At 43.1% G+C, this 20,006-nt stretch overlaps 1 protein-coding gene and 1 long non-coding RNA gene across 3 annotated transcripts in view; both read left to right on the forward strand.

The window, feature by feature from the left end:
• The window catches only part of SLC1A2 (solute carrier family 1 member 2), a 164,617-nt gene that overhangs the window by 8,219 nt on the left and 136,392 nt on the right, over nucleotides 1-20,006 (forward strand). The gene's annotated exons all lie outside the window — the stretch shown is intronic.
• LOC116555127 lies at nucleotides 8,544-12,033 on the forward strand. Its single transcript, XR_004270390.1, has 2 exons — nucleotides 8,544-11,428; nucleotides 11,490-12,033. It is a non-coding gene; the product is annotated as an uncharacterized LOC116555127 (long non-coding RNA).

Raw genomic sequence — 20,006 nt, forward strand, 5'->3', positions numbered from 1 at the left:
AGAGAATTTCAAATGGAAGAAGGAGTAGTACATAAAGGGAAATAAGAAATAAGGCAAAAAAAAAAAAAAATCAAACCAAAACAAAACAAAAACAGAGAAATGAAGAAAATCATTCTTTTCTCTTAGATATCAGGGAAAACTAACGGCTATAGATTGTGTTTAATCTCAATCTTTACTTAAAAGGACAGTTGGGCTGGGCATGGTGGTGTGCACCTGCAGTCCTAGCTAACCAGGAGGCTGAGGCCAGAGGATCTCTTGAGCCTGAGAGTTGGGGGCTGCAGGGAGCCATGACAATGCCTGTGAATAACCACTGCACTCCAACCTGGGCAACATAGCAAGACCCTGTCTCTAAAAAAATTAATTAGGAAAGAACAGTTGGAATCTGATAGATTTGTTAGGAAAGTGGATGGAAATAAATGTGAACAAAATCCGTTTAGACAAACCTGTTCAAGAGTGAAATGGATGGATATTAACCAACAGCATACATCTCAGACATTCTAAAGTGGCCGACGGCACCTGGGGGATTGGTTCAGCTAACATTTTTTCTATTTATATGCAACATATGGTCTAGAAAAAGTGTAAAGAATAAATATTGGGCTAATTTCTAAGAATAGGTTAGAGAGTAATGGAATTATAGACTGAATCTATTTCCTCAGCATTTTTCTGGAACTCAGTGCCATCAGTCAGCAGACATTTGTAAAATCATCGTAGAATCTTGGCACTGGAAAGATCATTGATTTTAGATCATAATTTAATTGCTAACATTTCAGATGTAGAACTCATTATCTATTAGTCTGACAGCACTGAACTTTAGATGCTTTTCACGGATATTGATACATTGGGGTTAAGGTGGTGTTGGTTGGTCCCAGGAAGCAGATTCTGAGATGGAGACTTGTGTGCCTGGAGTTTACTGGGAGGAGCTCTCAGCATAAATCCTCATGAAGGAGTGAGGGAAGCCAGGGTGGGCAGAGGGAGAGGTTGAAGCAGTCACACCAAAGCCTCCCTACCACAAGGAGTTCTGGAACAGGGACGGCCCTTCAGAATGATCCAGATTTGAGGAAAGAGGTTTTCTCTTTCTACCCCTGCATTACCCAGCCATTGAACAGAGCTGTGCTGGGGCAGGGGACACAGCCCTGGGTACAGGGCAAGGCTTGGGAGGGAAATATACTTAAGAGCTGTCATTTATCCAACATGCCCAGCAGCTGGGCGAATGAATCTTTCAGTCCTGAATGTGGGGGGATGCGGATCTGGGTAGCATATCACAGTATCCACCATTGTTCCAAATTCAAATGTTTGAAAGTAATAAAATAATGAATATGGTTGCTTTTGATCAGACTATCCAGGCCTCCACAAAGCTATCATCTGTAATAAAATGCTATAATATACCTTGCTGGTCAAACAATACAAAATTTCAGGTAGTCAGGAGGAGTGACCTATTGTTCAGCATGGTGGCTACAGTTAGCAACAATGGATTGTGTACTTGAAAATTGGGAAAATAGTAGATTTTAAGTGTCCTCACCACCAAAAAATGATATGTATGTAAAGCAATGGATACATTAATTAACTTGATTTATTTTATTACACAGTGTATATGTATACCAAAGCATCATGTTATATACCATAAATACATACAATTGTATTTGTTAGAAATAAATAAGTAAATTAAAAAAGCTATATCTTAGAGCCATATCTTAAAAAATAAAAACCTCACATATTACAAAATGGCATAAAGTAAAAAAGTAAAAGACTATCTCTCACCCCAATCCCGTTCTCCAGAAATAGTCATATTTTTTTTTTTGTCTGCCCTTTAAGACAGGGAAAGTGGATTCTGGGGAGAATGCAAGGTCATCATCTTCCTCAGTTTTTTTTTTTTTTTTTTTTTTTTTGACAGAGTCTTGCTCCGTCACTCAGGCTGGAGTGTAGTGGCACAATCTCAGCTCACTGCAGCCTCCACCTCTCAGGTTCCAGTGATTGTCCTGCCTCAGCCTCCAGAGTAGCTGGGTTTACAGGTGTGTACCACAACACCTGGCTAATTTCTGTATTTTTAGTAGAGACTGTATTTCACCATGTTGGCCAGGCTGGTCTTGAACTTCTGACCTAGATGATCCTCCTGCCTTGGCCTCCCAAAGTGCTGGGATTACAGGCATGAGCCACTATGCACAGCCATCTTCCTCAGTTTTAGCTATGTCTCACATAGTCACCAAGTACAGATGACAGAAGCTCTTTTCTTCATTCCAGTCCTTCCAAGGGTGCCGTGTCCAATGGAAAGATGGTTATCTGAAAGCGCTGCCTTAGAGAGAGAAATTAGTTACATTAATCTAATTTCTATCTAGAGTGGTGAGTATAACGGAAAGGATCAGAACAGATAATAAATAAATATATTGGGAACAAGAGTGTAGCTATTATTGATATTTTCAGTGTTGACAGTAGCCATTTTCACACTCCTACCAGTGTGTTATTTCCCATGGAGTCCTTACCTGGGGAAAAGTGAACAATGAATTAGAGAAATCCTTTCTGGAATATTCAATGCATTGTTCTGTTGGATCAAGAAGTCAGGTATTCTGTCAACTTCAAGCCAAAGGTATGTATATGTTGACATTTCTCTACTCTATTCCACGGGTAAATATTAAGATATGTTCAGAGGTGAAAGAACACTTTTGTACACACAACCAAAGGCCTTGCAGATTATATGTCTGTGAGTGTTTTTCCTTATTTTCTTGCACCAGTTGACTCTGTTTTCTGAGACTAAGACATTGAGTATCACCGTGTTTGTGTTTTTATCAGCACAGCACATTAATCCCAGTGACTCAGTTGTAGAGCGAGCCAACCAAATCTCATTGGAAATTGCCTTTCTTTTCTCTTCTTGCCTGTTTTTAATAGTTACAGTTCTGTTATTTACCATGGCAGATAGATATTATACATATTTCCAGTTTATGGGTAAAGAGGTCACTGCTTACATTCAATGTACATTTAGGAAATACATTTTGCACATAGAATGTAACAGTCAAATAAAAGGGTATGAGGGATTCACTATTCACTGTCAAAGAAATTATTTTTAACAAAAACTTTTAACCTTTTTGTTCCCTGGACCCGTGGCTCATTTCCCATAACACAAAAACATGACTTTATTAACAATAAGAACAAAATCCTTAAATATACCCGACATACCTGAAACTGGGAACAAAAAGAGCTTTAATTGGACTTACAGTTCCACAGGGCTGGGGAGACCTCAGAATCATGGCGGGAGGCGATAGGCACTTCTTACATGGCAGCAGCAAGAGAAAAATGAGGAAGAAGCAAAAGTGGAAATCCCTGATAAACCCATCAGATCTTGTGAAACTTATTCACTATCATGAGAATCTTGCAGAAAAGACCGGCCCCCATTAGTTACCTGCCCCTCGGTTCCTCCCATAACACGTTGGAATTCTGGGAGATATAATTCAAGTTGAGATTTGGGTAGGGACACAGCCAAACCATATCAAGGGGATGAGGCACTGAGACCAGTTAGAAGATGGCAGCAATAATTTAGGTGGGAGATTTTCACCTGAATTAAGGCATAGACGTGAACATGGGTTACCAGGCTCTAAGGATATTTAGAAGGACTTGGTGACTAAGTGCAATAGGGGTGAGCAGGAGGAAGGGCTTAAAGCCATCTCTCAGGCTTCTAGATTAAGCAAATGGGGGCGAGGTAAGTGCCGAAAAGGAATCCAGGAGATAATTTAAATTTGAAGAAGACAGTGAATTTGGTTCGGCATACTGGCTCAGCATTTGTGATGGGGGGATATCAGTAGAGACACTCACTGGGCAGTTGGAGTCATAAGAGACTGGGGCCTTTAAGGAGCATTATAGACATAAGGGAGCTCACCCACACAAAGTCATGAGAGGCTGGGGCCTTTATTTGTATTATAGATGTAAGGGAGATCACCCATGGAGCGTATGAAGCTAGTGAAAAGAATTGGGCTGAGGGAAGAATTCTGGGCAGCTCTAGTATCCAAGGATGGGCAGAGGGAGGCGATTCACAGGGTGCAGGGAGCTGAGAAGTAAGGAAAAGAGTCAGGAGTGAGCAGGTGACTTGAAGTGGCCAACAGTGCCACACATTATAGAGAGGTCAAATCATGGAAGGACGGAAAAGTGGCCATTGGATTAGCTAATTTGAAGTCCATCACTGGCCTTTGCCAGAGCTGAGTCAACAAAGAGATGGCAGCTGCTGCCATGTTGGTGTGGGCTGAGAATGGGTGGAGAGAAAATGAATGCAAGTTGTTTTTTTCCATAAATGGTATTCAAGAGGTAGATGGTACTAGGAAAGCAGATAAGGTGAGAGCAGGATTACATTTTGGGTTGTTTTAGTTTTAGGCCGGGTATGCTATAAGCCTGTTCATCTGCAAAGGGAGAGGCTTGATTAATGAAGGTGAGATCTTGAATTCTCTGTGGAAGATACTGATGAAGGAAAGAGTTAGAACCCAAGGCTAATTCATTGCTCACTTGGGGTTTCCTGCAGGAAGAGCAGGTTGGCTCTGTGAGACTGATTCCACAGCATAGGGGAGCATGACTCAGAAGACACAGGGAGGAAATGGTTGCCTGCCTAGATGGTAAAGTCCACATGGTCAATCCTTGTCATCCGTAGAGTGACAGATGGGGCAGCCAGCTTGTTCTATCTTCTGTAACCTCATTACTCAGCAAGCTAGAGTTAGCTATATTTTAGTCGTGCTTGCTGTTTTTTTTTTTTCTTTAAGATTTACCTTTTTAATCCTTTCTAAGTCTCCCTAGTTGTAATTCTTCTCTTTCTTCACTTAACCCTTCATCTGTGCTCTTGCCTAGTCTGTGAAAATTTTCTTGGACTCAGTTTTAATCCCAGTCTCCTCTTGGGCTCTGCATTCCCTTTGAATCACTTCCTGGGTATTTGCATAGCATATGCATCCTGATAACTCCCAAATTATGTTTCTATCTCAGACCTTTATTCCAGGTTGTGGATTCATATGTCCTACAACCTAATTGTTGTCTCCATTTACGCAATGCACAGATATCTGGAAATTACCATAGTACAATGGAACTCTTGATTTTTTTTCCTACAAACTGATCTGTACCCACTCTCAAATTTCCCCGTCTCAGTAAATTCTGTCCTTCAGCCTCAACTTACAAGCTTACTCAGTTCTACCTCAATTCCTCACATATCCCACCGTCTTCCCCAAGTTTGCATTCTCTTTTCCAGAACCACTTTCAACCCTCCACCTACCACCATTCCACAGATGACTGTCACCATCTGATCCTGAAGCATGCTTCAGTCTTCAGTTTGAACACCATTTCCAGAGAGGCCTCCTCTTCCCACTCCACCTAAAATAGATCTCCCTTTCCTAGTCCTACCTCATTCCCCGTTTGCTTCCTTCTCTGCATCAATTACAACCTTTACATATTTTATTTATCCGTCTGTTTGTATCTACCCCTTCACTGAAATGTAAGCACTTTGAGAACTAGCTCATCATCACATCCTCCTAGATCCTAACTGCAGTGCACTCAGTAAGCATTTGTTGGCTGAATTCTCATCCTTGTCAGCCTGGAGGAGGGAAGGCTTCTCAGAATAGGTGATGTTTGAGCTGTGCCTCTTCCAGGGACTGTCCTTCTTACACTTTGTTCAGACCTCTTTTATAGCAATTCATCATAACACAGTGTGCAAAGTGTTTTCTTGTCTGTCTGTTCATTATCCCGATATCTCTCTGAGGATCAAGGCTACATTAATTTCTTTGTGCCTCACCTTATTACAATTATCACAATGAATGTTAGTGTAATTGAATTGCCTGTTTTGCAAAAGAGATATGCAAGTGCATAGAGACGACAGAAGGGAACAAGTGTAGGAGGCAACAGAGCCAAGGTTGAGGAAACATGTCCTTTTGCTTGATGGGACATGGTCATCTTAGTAAGAGTCTGGTGGTCAATTGAACGTCCCCATTCCTGCCTACCAGTCAATAATTACTCTTTGCTAAGGGTTAATAGGGGTCAAGGAGGTTACAAGAATAATCGGCTGGGCAGCAGCTCGCTTTGTGGAGCCAGAAATGTATTTGTCACAGTCAATCATGTCCCCATGCTGCTGTCTAGGAAAATTACAAACTCCTATATCTGCAGTTCTTTTAAAATGCAATGAAGTTTCCTAAGTGGAGGAGTGTTTGAGCTCATCCTCTGTCTTTCCCAGGATTCCTGCCTCCTCTTAGAATCACGTCTATTTCCTTTCCTTGCTCTTTGTGAAGGAAAACAAGGAGAAGCAAGGGTAATTTGATATTCAGATACAAAGAAGGGATTTCTTAAGTCAAAGCTGATTTTTCAATTACATTAGTGAAAAACATCCAGGGCTTGAAAACTGATTTAGAAAAAGAAAAGTTACCAGAAGCAGACAACATTGTTAGGTTCATCTTTTTGCTTTTTTTTTCTTTTTTCTTTCTTTCTTTCTTTCTTTTTTTTTTTTTTTCAGACAGAGTCTCCCTCTGTCACCAGGCTGGAGTGCAGTGGCATCATCTCGCTCACTGCAACCTCCCCTTCCTGAGTTCAAGTGATTCTCCTGCCTCAGCCTCCCAAGTAGCTGGGACTACAGGCACGCATCACCATGCCCAGCCAATTTTTTTGTATTTTTAGTAGAGATGGTGTTTCACCATGTTGGGCAGGATGGTCTCAATTTCTTGACCTTGTGATTTGCCCGCCTCGGCCTCCCAAAGTGCTGGGATTACAGGCCTGAGCCGCCATGTCTTGCCGATCTTTTAACTATTAAAGAGACACTTAGTATATTTAATCAGTCTCAATGGAGTTTCCTTACTCTGGTTTTCTATGGATCTAGAAATAATACCTTGTAGTTGATATGTGTGTTTTCCAGCATCCTAAATAAAAATGTTAGATATTCTTGTATTTCCTGAAATGGAGTTCTTTTCTGGAGTTTTCTGGTGACTGGACATGTTGGGGGATATTTATTGCATCCTGGTGGGATAAGGGAAAAAAACCATGGCTGGCATCTTCTTTCTTGACTCTGTGAGTCTTCACAGTGTGAGTCCTGTGATTGGATGGAAGACCAGTTTATAAAATCCCCTTCCTGAGCCTTATGGGAAGGTCTTCAGCTGAAGCTGTCCTCATCATCTTGATGGAAAATGCTAGAATCCACCTAGATTCAGAGCTAGGGCACGCAAACTGCTGTTTCTGAAGTGAAAGTAGAGTCAAAGCTGAGATGCTGGGTTTTCTGGTCTGCTCTGATAGGGAAGCCATTGTTAGTTGAGAGAACCAAGCATATACAGATTTTATTTATACTTTATTTGCTTTTTCTCTCCCTCTGAAGACTCTCAATGGGGTTCAAGGCAAGTAAACTCCAGATCTCAACACAAAATTCACATTTGATTGTCCAGTGGTCAGACAGACCAGAACAATTTGCCCAGCAGGGGGCACTGTTGAGCCACAGCTCTGAACCATAGTAATTTTCCTGCTGCTTTGAAGCAAGAGCAAGAGGGCAAATTACTTCTTTCCCAGGCCCCGCACCAGCTGTTGTCTTGATTTCCAAGAAGGGAAGCCCAACCACTTTGTTCATATTCCAAGTGACCTCGAGTAACAACGGGGGACCAGCTCTCTGGAGGCCAAGGCTACACCTGGGACAACTGGCCGAGGTTGAAAACGAGTTGACAGCAGTTGCCATTCACCCCCAAATCCTGGGTCCTTGTCCTCATCCTTGTCTTTGTCCTCTTGGATTCCCCTGGGAGTCATCAGCGGGGGTTGGAACGAGATTTGCCGGTTCCGGAACTTGGGTATGTTCAGCCTGGTTTTGTCTGGGTTATTGAAAAATGTTTTAAGGTGGATGGGGCAATCCTGGGCTGGAAGGGAGGCCTTTAAAGCAGGAAGTCTAGACACTCAAGGGATTGAAAAAACATTTGGAAAGGGTTGGAAAGGCTCCAAAATCAACAACACAAGAATGGAGGCATGAAAACAGGTATTCGTCTTTTCAAAATGACTTACCAGCCACCCCCAAAGTCTAGCTTCCAACCCGAAGGGAAGCAAGCAACAAAATTAAAATAGGAGTGAAAATGATGTGTTTTTGTTAAAGGGCACACTGCCTTAAGAGGCGCCCGTGGAGAAGCAGGGACTGATCCTTGTGTCTGTGTCCATATGTTTATTTAGAGGGGACTTTCCCTCCTTGCCTTTGAGCTAAGTTCCTGAGGCAAGCCAGCAAGAGGAAGATGTTCCCTTGTTTTCTGGGAGCAGGAATATCAGGATTCTGTGTAGCTGAGGTGGCTGTGATGGAGCAGGGACTGGTCCATGCATCCATATGTTTGCTTAAAGAGGACTTTCCCGGCTGGGCATGGTGGCTCACGCCTGTAATCCCTGCACTTTGGGAGGCTGAGGCTGGCGGATCACAAGGTCAGGTATTCAAGACCAGCCTGGCCAACAGTGAAACCTTGTCTCTACTAAAAATACAAATATTAGCTGGGCATGGTGGTGTACAACTGTAGTCCTAGCTACTTGGGAGGCTGAGGCATGAGAATCACTTGGACCTGGGAGAGCAGAGGTTGCAGTGAGCTGAAATTGCGCCACTGCATTCCATCCTGGGTCACAGGATGAGAGTCCATCTCAAAAAAGAAAAAAAAAAAGAGGACTTTCCCCCTTTGCCTTTGAGCTAAGCTGCTGAGCCAAGCCAGGAAGACAAAGATGTTCCCTTATTTTTAGGGAGCAGGAAAATCAGGATTCTGTTCAGCTGTGGCTCTAGTGTCTAGCTAGGGGGCATTTTAAATTAACCCATGAGTTCTCATGTCATAAGATCACAGGGTATTTGTTGAATAAATAAATGCATGCAACTGAAGAGCTCAATGGATAAGTTCTGTACTTCAAGAATTTCTGGTTTCTCCATCAAGACAATCTTAGATTATTTGGGCATAAATAATCTAAGGCCTGGGAAGCAGGCCCTGCTTTATGGATATGTGACTTAGACAGGCCATGGTTTAAGGCTCTGCTGTTATTTTGAAATTTTTAATTTGAACAAGGGGATTTCAAGATTTCATTTTGCTCGAATTATGTGCAGACCCACACATTATGTAGCCAGTCCTACAGGGAAGCCACATGTGTGCAGGCTTGTATGAAATCCTCTTACTGGTGACAGTGAACATGGTAAAGATGACAGATGACCTTGAGACAGTCTGCCTTCTGGCAGTGCACTAGAATATTCTCATAAGTCGATATTTTCATAAAACAGCTTCTGAGCCAGTGTTGCACAGCAGTTAAGAGGGTGTGTTTTATACGCAGAAAGACCTAGGCAAATATTCCTGTTCCACCACTCATTAGCTGTGTGACTTCGGGGAATTTACTCAGTTTCTTTATCTGTTAAATAAGGACAATATCACCCACCTGATAGGGCTTTAGAAAGGATGAAAGCAGGATGTATGTGAAGCGCTTGGCATAGTGCCTGGGACATAGAAGACACTGTAATGGTGACTGTCATTGTTCTTCTTGGAATAGCATTACTGTGTTACTTTTAGTCTGTTGAACTTAGAAGGGGTTATCCCTCAGTCTCTTGAGTTTGCAAATTAGGCTGCTAACACTTGGTGCATACCCACAGGTATGTTTGCTAATTCTTTCCCGTAGAGCCACAGGTGATAAGATTAGAAAGTAGGCCCTGGGCTTCTTTGATCAAGTGAGTGCTGTGTTTGCACTAACGAAGGGCTGTTTGAAGATTTTTCTCTTAGGTGCTTTTAATCCATAACTGTTTTTACTGACAACGCTTCTGACTCCAAATGCATGGTGTCTTTCCCGACACCAGGAGTGTCCTACAAGTCAGTTCAATTCTGATGTTATCCATGTGGACTATGGCTATCCCATAGGTCCAGGGCTCCGTCCCACAAGGCTGCCTTCACTTCAGGTGTCAGTCACAAGTCCCAGATTGTCACTCGTACTCCTGACTGACAGGCTGTAAATTCAGGGGATTTCCACAACACCCTCCTCAAGTTCAGTAATTCCCTAGAACAGCTTACAGAACACAGGGAAACATTTTACTGATATTTACCGGTTTATTATAAAGGATGCAATTCAGAAACAGCTAAGTGAAAGAGATGCCATAGGCAAGGTATCGGGGAAGGGCTCGGAGCTTCTGTGCCTCTATAGGTGGGTCACCCTCCCAGTACCTCGATGTGCTCACCAACCCGAAGTTTCTCAGACTGCATTGTTTAGGGGTTTTTATGGAGGGATCATTACGTAGGTATGATTGATTAAATCATTGGCCATTGGTGACTAATGCGACCTGTGGGTGGCACTGAAAGTTCTCAGTCTTTCTGGTGAGCAGCCCCCATGCTGAAGCTATCAGCCACTGGTCATCTCATTCACACACAAAAGTCACCCAAAGGTTTTAGCCATGTGCCAGGAACTTGGGACAAAGACCAAATGTTTATTTTTTATTATATCACAACCCTATAATATCAAAGTCACCCCAAGCAAGGAGTACCTGACTTTCCACTCATTCATTCATTCATTCATTCACAAACTTTCTAAAAATATAACTGATTGTTTCAGTTGATGTTGGGTGGGGGACAGGAAGTAAACGAGGTTTCAAGCCTAGGTCAGGCAGCCACCAGGCAGGGGCATCATAAAGGGCCCTGAGCCCTGGAAGGAGGAGGTGGAGGGGGTGGACTGGATGACTGTTGCTTCCTTTAACACTGAGGGCCTACCCCCACCAATATCAACAGTTGGTGCTTTAAGATTTCCAACCCCTTAAAGCATCTTGAAGGTCAAGATGAGTTTGACTGAGAAATATGTGACAGAATGTTGCAATTAGCAGGTGAGTAGGTATGTGGATAAAAGGAATGTATGTGGTATAGAAAAAATGCTCATCTCCCAAATAAAACATTAAAAAAATAGCATGCAGCTAGGACTTGTAAACCAAAATTAAAATTCTGAGCTCCCCAAGCCACTGAATGGACCCCTCCTCTCAATCAAAAGCATTCTAAAGCTAACCTGAAATACTAGTTCAGGCCATGATGGGGATGGGTGGTTGGACAGTCCTCATAGCCTCCTTCCTTTGGAATTCAGGCACAGGTGACCAGCATTAACACAGAGACCTTAAGACTGACAGAAGAGACTCCTTGTAGCAATAAGATATCTACATGATAGATAACAGATCCCGAAAGACATCAAGGTATCTTACCCACAAATATATATTTTAACATTTTGAAATGCCCTGCGAAGGCTGTCTCTTGTGGGGAAAATCTACATGTTGTAGAGAATCCTGTTCCCTTTCCAGGCCTTTTTTTCCTGCTCCAAGAGAGAATTAACTAAGAGTCTGGCACATTTTGAAGTCTGGTAAGAAACACTTATAGTCTATTCTCTCTGAAGCCTGCTACCTGTAGACTTAATCTGCAAAATAAGAATCTTGGTCCCCACAATCCCTTATCTTAACCCAGATACTCCCTTCTATTGACTCCAGGTCTTTAAACAAACTCTTTCAGCCAATTATCAACCCAGACACTCCGTTCTGTTGATTCCAGGTTTTTAAATAAACTCTTTCAACCAATCACCAATCGGAAAATCCTTGAATCTACCTATCACACCTCCGTGCTTCCAGTTGTCCTGTCTTTTGGAACCAAACCAATGTGCAGCTTACATGTATTGATTGATGTTTTATGTCTCCCCAAAATGTATAAAATGTATAAACAAACCAAGCCATAGCCCGACCCCCTTGGGCACATATTCTCAGGATCTCCTGGGGTTGTGTCACAGGCCATAGTCACTCATATTTGGCTCAGAATAAATCTTTTCAAATATTTTACAGAGTTTGACTCTTTCCACCAGCAAGCACTAAAAGACTTCTATTTGATTATTTTTCAGGAAACAAGTAGTTAGACTTAAAAAAAAAGTTATCTCTCTATAAATTGTCATGGGATCCATTTGTCATGGATATACCTATAGTATGTGTGGTTGGAGCAAGCCATGTTAAGGCACCATTGTGTAAGGGTGGAGAGTTTATCCATAACATATTTATCCATCCTAGATGAAATCTATACTAATTAGACAGAAGCATGATCTTCAAAAGACCCACAATATTTATCTCACTAACCATCAATAAATGTCTTTAGCATTGGTATATTTTATTTCAGTTGCATATACACATGTCAATACATTTTTATAATGGGAGCATAACCTACAGATTTTTGCAACCTGCAATTTTTATTTAGCAATGTGTTGTGAACAGATATTAATAAGTGAATCTATAAACTTGTTTAATGGCTGTATATAGTTTTCATTCTTTTGATATCCTATGACTTTTACAAACTATCTCCTATTGTTGGATATTTGGCTTATTTCTAATTTTTCACTATTATAAACATATTGCATGGTCACCTTATGCTGACCTGTCTCAATATTTCTTAGGGTAGATTGCTAGAAGGGAAATCACTGGGCCAAATGGTGCACATACTCATTATTTTGACACATGCTGCCAATTAGCCAGTGTCTGAAGGGGCAGGAGATTCAACGCAAAAGATCCAATGCAGTTGTCTTTTTGAGTTCCCCTCACCGCTGTGTCTCTTACTTGGAATTGTGGTATCAACTGGCTCTGGGGTTGACTTTGAATTCCTCGTCACATGGCAAAATCTTGAGCCAGGTTTAGACTAAACAAAATCTTCTGTATTTGGTGAATTTTTTTTTCCTAAGTGGGCTCTTTATATTTCCCTAATCTTCTCCAACATCCCACATCAGTCTGTGCTGAAATTGTCATTCCTGAAATATAAATTATAACGCATTCTCTCGTTTTTTTTTATCTGTAATTGTACAGAGCTGAGATTGTATTTCTAAGAGCTTTGCTCTCTTTTACTGAGTACTTTCTCTGAAATGATGGCTCCTGACTTTATTCAGTGCTGGTATCTTCTTTTTGGCCCTGCAAATGGAAAGAGCTGAATATCCCCTCTATTTTGAGTAGGAACAGGCGATCGAATATGCTGTATACAAAGGGAAAAGGCATCCTCTATCCGCAGGCTTCATCATTACCAGGTTTGATTCTCTTGCTCATAACTATCTTGTCTCAAGACCCAGCATTGCCTCCTCCTTCTCCGAGCCCTACCTCCTGCTGTGGTTCTCTTGATTTTGTACCTATGTTCTACATTCTATGGTGGTTCTTCATCTACATAACAAAGTGCAATGGAGAACTGGGGAAATCTTTTAGAGAAATCAAACAGGGAACATCATACAAAATGGCTGAATTATCTGGGTAAGTCAAGCTCAAGATGCTTATAATTAAAGTATTTAAAAATACTTGCTTTAGTTTCCCATGAGCCTTAGGAGGCATTTGCAGGAGGCTAAGTGTTGGTAAAGACCAACTCTTGACTTCCTTAGGGATAAAGGGGGACTAAATTGGGAGGACAGCAGGGAGGGGGCAAGAGGAAGAGGAAAGAATAGAAAGGCCATGTTAAAGGCATCTGTGGGTAGGCCTGCCTTTTCCAGGCTGGTAGGAACAGATTGCAATCTGAACATTTTTATTTTGTGAGTAACTTACAGGCTGATGCAAATAAACTACCTCAAATGAAGTGTCTCCTAGAATCCAGTAATGACCCAGCCATAGGCAGGGAACGCAGGGTTTAGTTAGTATATTGTCCTTCCTTTCCATTCAGGAAGCTGCTGAAACACCCTCTGCTTATTCTCATGTATTTCACAGCACCAGAGCTGAGTCAATGGAGTGGAAACTAAGCTTCTGGCTGCTTAAGGTAAGACTTTGCCTTTAGTCAATGCTCTTAAGTTTAGGTAATTCACATTGCTTCTCTGATGCAGTCGGGCAGTGTTATGACTTGTTATTCCTGGATAAACTGTGGACCCCAATAACCTATTTGAGCAGCCTTTACTTAACCCAGTGTGGTGTTGCTGTAGGCTTAGTGTTCTATGAATGGACCATTTCCTAGTAGTGCTTCAAGTTTGGGCTGCGTTTCCTTGATTAAACTCAGGCCATATATATTTTTTTTCTTTCCAACTTTTATTTTAGGTTCGGGGGTACATGTCCAGGTTTGTTACATGAATAAATTGCGTGACACAGGGGTTTGGCATACAGATTACTTTATCATGCAGTTAATAAGCAAAGTACCTGATACGTAGTTTTGCTTTTATTCACCCTCCTCCCACCCTCCACCCTCAAGTAGGCCCCAGTGTCTGTTGTTCTCTTCTTTGTGTCCATATGTCCTCAATGTTTAGCTCCCTCTTAAGAGTGAGAACATGTGGTGTTTGGTTTTCCGTTCCTGCATAAAGTTGCTTAGGATAATGGCCTCCTGCTGTGTTCCTGTTGCTGCGAAGGACTTGATTTCATTGCTTTTTATGGCTGCATAGTATTCTGCGGTGTATATGTACCACATTTTCTGTATCTACTTCACCATCAGTGGGTGTCTAGGTCAATTCCATGTCAGATCATGTTTTTTTTCTATCCCCTTCAGCAGTGAGAGGAGCCAGCACGTGTGAAAGTTGGAAATGAAAGCCAAGTAGGCTTGTATGTCGCATAAGAGAGAATATGGTTCTCTACTTGTGGTTCTGTGGATGGACTCAGAATGTTCCAGCACCCTTGTTATCCTGAAGCCCACAGTCAAAGCATGTTGAGAGACCCAGGTTTTAGTCCTGCCTGTGCTGCTGGCTTCTGGACCAGCAATCCTTCTTTCACACCTCACAATAGGCTTTGTGAGTTTTAAAGACTGGGAGAAAGAAGAAAATGGAGGTTCTTTGTGTCTTTGGGTTGGCATAACACAAGTCCATAAACTGGGTGGCTTATAAATAACGGAAGTTTATTTCTCATAGTTCTGGAGCCTGGAAAGTCTAAGATTGAGGTGCTAGCAGATTCAGTGTCTAGCGACAGCCCACTTCCTCATAGATGGTGCCTTCTCACTGTGTTCTTACCTGGTGGAAGGTGTGAGGGGTCTCTCTCCAGCCTCTTTTATAAGGGATCTAATCCCTAATCCCATTCATGAGGGCTCCACCTGCATGACCTAATTATCTCCCCAAAATTTGCTTCCAAATACCATCACCATGGGGGTGATCATTTCAACATAAGAAGTTTGGAGGGGGCTGGGCGCAGTGGCTCACACCTGTAATCCCAGCACTTTGGGAGGCCAAGGCGGGTGGATCAACTGAGGTTGGGAGTTCGAGACCAGCCTGACGAACATGGAGTAATCCTGTCTCTACTAAAAATACAAAATTAGCTGGGCATGGTAGCGTATGCCTGCAATCCCAACTACTCGGGAGGCTGAGACAGGAGAGTCGCTTGAACCAGGGAAGTGGAGGTTGCAGTGAGCCTAGATCACGCCATTGCACTCCAGCCTGAGTAACAAAAAGCGAAACTCTTGTCTCAAAAAAAAAAAAAAAAGGTTTGGAGGGACACAAACATTCAGTCTATAGAAGCCCCGCAAAAGTATAAGCCTGTGGCTCAGGTGTGTTTGGAGGTTTGCTTCTTCCTGCCCAGTATCCAAGCTTTAGGAGACTTGCATGCTGCCTGCTTCATGTGTTTGTCACTGCCCCTTGGACCTCTCCTTCCTGGGTGCTGGCTATGCGGGCGTCTCGGGGTCTCTTACCTTCCCCTGACTTCGTGCTGCTCCTTTGGACAGTTCTGGTGGAGGGGTGAGGTGGGAAGAGTGACACTTCCCTTTGCTCTCCTGTCCCTTAATTCCCCAGAGCTTCACACATACAAGGGCACTGTCAATGTGGGCTTTATCAAAGATTAAAAAGAGAGAGGGAGAATCTTAAAAATAGCTATTCTCAGAATTTAAGAGAAAAAAAAACTAAACTTTTGATAGGAACTCGCCTGAGAGATTAGCTCTGTGCTGGTGCCTGGCTTGAGGTCTGTCCTACTCAGAGGAGGATAAGTGCTCCCCTTTCAGTCCTCCACGGGGAAAACTCCCACTCCTGTCTACAGTGGATACCCACTGCCCTCCCTGCTCAGGGACAGCCCATTGTTGTTCACAGGGGGCTGTTCCTGAAGTCTGAGTTAATCACTCTGGATAGCATGGCTGGGAGCACCAGCAGGGAGGACACTCTCCTCCAGGGTCTCTGGGATCCTTTGAGCATTGACTCATGCTTAGCACACAGGGCACACATACCCCTGAGGACAGATGCCTTGTAGACCTACCAAGGAGAGAAATGTTTTTCTAGAAGGCAACATACCTGCAGCTGTATCCTCCATCTGCTACAAGAGAATAGTTGGCTTTATTGTGCCTTGACCTTTCTTCATCTTTCAGCTTCCACGTGGTGCCCAGTGGCTTAACATTACAACAGAAATGGGACTTGGCAGCCAGTACTGTGCCTCTCCATGCCTCTGGGCCATCTGGCCCTGGCCACTCCCACTGACTAGGTCATATCTACAGGTTTCTTTACCTGGGGTTCCATCCTATCCTTGGCTGATGGGATGATGGCCTTGCCGCAGACTGGGAGAAACTGAAGGTGGGGCAATGGCGTGAAATCTCTAGGAAACAGAAGGGGTCAACCTATTTGGCCTATTTTGGCTTTTTCTGTTGGGTCACCCAGTCGTTTTCTAAATGCCAAAGTTCATGCTCTTTTGACCAAAGATAGGGAATTTTTTTTTTTAAATCAGGAGAGTTAAAGAGTTATTTGCACTTCCATATTTTTGAAAAGTGACCTTTTTCTCCAGCAGGTTCAGGCTGCCAAATCGGTGTACCTTCTGTCTATGGACACCAACATCACAGCCACCCAGAGCAATGGGGCAGATCCCTGTGCTGCCTGAGCAGCAGGTTGAGGCTTTGGAGACCCGTTTAGATGTGCCTCTGATCCCTGCACACGTGGCTGAAGGCACGTGGGGGGCAGTGTGGACTTCAGGCCTTTGCAGCAGCATCATGAGAAAACCAGGATTCCTCCGCTGCTTATAGCTGGCGGGTGGGTAAGAGGATTTACTTTCAAAAAGGAGTTAGACCCTGGAGTCGGGGCTGGGGTTTGTTCAAGGGCGGAGACAAAAGGAGGTGATGGAAGGGAGGGAGCTTGAAAATTGCCAAGGGAGGAAGGAAGGGCTCAGTTGAACAGAGAAGCCTTTTTCCTTTATGAGGGGACCAGAGAATGCTTTGTCACGGTTATAGAAGAGTCTCAAGGGCCGTGGGGCCTTCTCTAGCCATTTCCACCAGCAGAAAGTCACAGGGAAGAAGAGGAAATATAAGAAACAAGCCCTCAGTGATAAAAGGGAGTCTATTCTCTCCCATTCTTTAAAACCAGAGCATTTTGAGCAAACCGCTATTAAGACACTTGCTTTATTGATTTTTATAACTTTTTATTTGGCTATTTTTGAGGGTAGGGGGGAGACAAAAATCACTGAAGGAAATGTTCAAAGCTTGCAGGAAAAGTGGTTGGTGATTTTTTTCCCCACACTTGTAAGACATGCTTTCACATTTTGTCTGAACGCCTCTTGCCGGCTGCCAAATCCTAATTTGATTAAAGGTTTAGCAATGAACACCAGTTTAGAATTGTTTTGCCATCTGTGCTCAGGACAATAGGCAGTGGAAAGAAGTGAAGAGTGGGGTGTCAGATGCCACACAATGGGAGGTCTGGATGCTGTGGGTCACTTGTAGCCATCTAGCTCTGAAATGACTGGGGAAGGGCCTTCTGCATTCACGATGGGGAGAGGTCAGGAGCTAGGCTGGCCTCTGTCTTCATCGTGGCAGCTTTAGAAATCAGGAGAGTCTCCTAGGACCAGCTCAAGCTGCAATAAAATGCAGTGCCATTCATGCATTTAACAAATCCTTACAGAGAGGCTGCTGTGCTGCTAGGCATTAATTGCAGCCCTCTGGGAGACTGACATAGTCACATCTGGCAGCTGCATGCAGCCCAGCAGCTTGAGACCCTGGGTGATAATGTATCTTGGGCTTCTGCACCTGCTAGCACCACATCCTGACCCAAACCTTCACACAGGACACCTGGCACCAAGAAGGAGCATAGAGATGTTTGAATCTAGGACCAGGTACTTACTCAATGAATGACTTGGCCTCTTGGAGCTTCAGGTTCCTCATAGAGTCCCACTGTAAAGTAGGTATGATAGCATCTATCTTAGAGGGTTGTAATGATAATCATCTGTCATTGGACCGGTGCTGGAACATATAGGTAGGTAGGTGCTTGGAAAAAGTTGGCTATTTTGAAATATACTATGATTTAAGCACCATTGTGCTTAATACCCCCTTGAAACACCTAAAGTTGAGACTTCGAGATGTATAAAACCTTCCACATGGATTCATGCCACATTTATCCACCCTCCCCATCCAAGCACACACATGCACTGCTGAATCTTCCAGAAGGGGAGGTCCTAAGGGTGCCAAGCTTGAACAGACACTGGGAGGGACTGAGGCATCCCTTCCAGACAGTTTCCCAAGATCCTCCACTGCCACTGGGAAAAAGTATGGGAACCCCGGGAGCCTTAATTTAGGCAGCCAAAGGGTGGGCCTTGGGAGTTCCAACTCTCTCAGATTTCTGGTTTGGCAAGATGGAGTATGAAAAATAAACTCAGCAAGCATTTAACTGCTGATTGGCTCTGGGAATTCCCATAGTCGGTAAGGCAGATCCCCTTGCCCCAAGCGTCTGAAGCCGGCTTCCTCCACCTACTCCTGGTGACTTCCACTACCCTAGACACATGGGGGCGCTGTAGCCCCACTCTTGCCGGATGACCTACCTGTCTGAGCCTTGAAAGATCCTGATTTTCCTCTGTATCTGGGTGAGTTAATATTCTCTGTGTCTTCCTATGTAGAAATCAGCAAAAGCTCAGCAGTGTACTTAGGAAATAAAACAGAAAATGTGCATCTTCAACCAGGAAACAAAAACTTATGCAAGCAATACATTGTTTTTTTATTATACAAACACTTAAAAGTAGGTATAAGCAAAAAGAATTCCAAACACGCTGTGAGAATAGTGTTCAGAGCACACACACATAAACAAACACATAGAACAGGGCAGTTATGAGTGATTTTTATTTATTTATCAAGATGAGATATCATTCTTCATACTATTTTGTTATTAGCTTTTTCACTTAAAAAGAGCCCTACTAAACATTTGCAGCTTTTCCCATGCTTTTTTTTTTTCAAAAGTGACTTTGGATATCCAGAGCTATCAAATCTAAGGTTTGAAGCCCTTAGGTATGAGCATTGAAAGTGAAAAGCAAGCTGTTTTAAGGAAAATTCCTAACTGAAGCAAGGGAAGACTTAAAATGCTTAAATTTTGGTCACGCCTAAGCGATATTTGTTTGCACGGCAATTAGAAGGCAGTTAACTTGTCCTAAAATTAAAACAGCAGTTAACAATCTTTAAATTCCCTGAGGAGATCCCTTCTTCCCCAATCAAACCTGTTCCCATTTTCTTCTAGACTGGCTGACCATCAGGTGGGCTGATTGGTTCTCCCTGCTATAGAGGTAGAATTCAGGGCTGTGTCTTGGTAGGAAGGGTTTTGGAGGGTGTATGGGAAGGTACACACGGGGTAGAGATGATAGCACAGCCTTTGTGGTCAGACTGGCAAGGGTTCAAATCCCAGCTCTGTGACTTGTTGACCAGTCTGGTGGCCTCGGGGAAATTACTTAATGGGCCAGAGCCTCCTTTGTAAAACAGGGTCATGATACTCTGCAGGATTGTGACTGGCAGATGATAAGCACCCGATGTTCTTTTAGGGGTTGACAAAGTTTTTCTGCAAAGAGCCAGATAGTGCATATTTTAGGCTTTGTGAACCATATAGTCTGTATCATGATGCCTCAACTCTGCCGTCGCAGCACAAAAGCAGCCACAGACAACATGTAAATAAATAAGCAAGAATGTATTCCCATACAAGTTTATTTACAAAAATAAATGGCAAGCTGGATTGGACATGTGGGCTGTAGTTGACTATCTCTATTCTTAGTTTTAAAGAATGCTCATTCATAAAATAGCAAATGGAAATCCTGAAAGGTGAAATACTTAAGACCGCAAAACCTTGGCTAGGCCTGGTGGCTCATGCCTATGATCCCAGCACTCTGCGAGGCTGAGGTAGGATCACTGGAACCCAGGAGTTTGAGATCAGCCTGGGAA

Source organism: Sapajus apella, unplaced genomic scaffold, assembly GCF_009761245.1.
Source record: "Sapajus apella isolate SASKATOON/1434 unplaced genomic scaffold, GSC_monkey_1.0 scaffold14, whole genome shotgun sequence".
Taxonomy (NCBI): domain Eukaryota; kingdom Metazoa; phylum Chordata; class Mammalia; order Primates; family Cebidae; genus Sapajus; species Sapajus apella.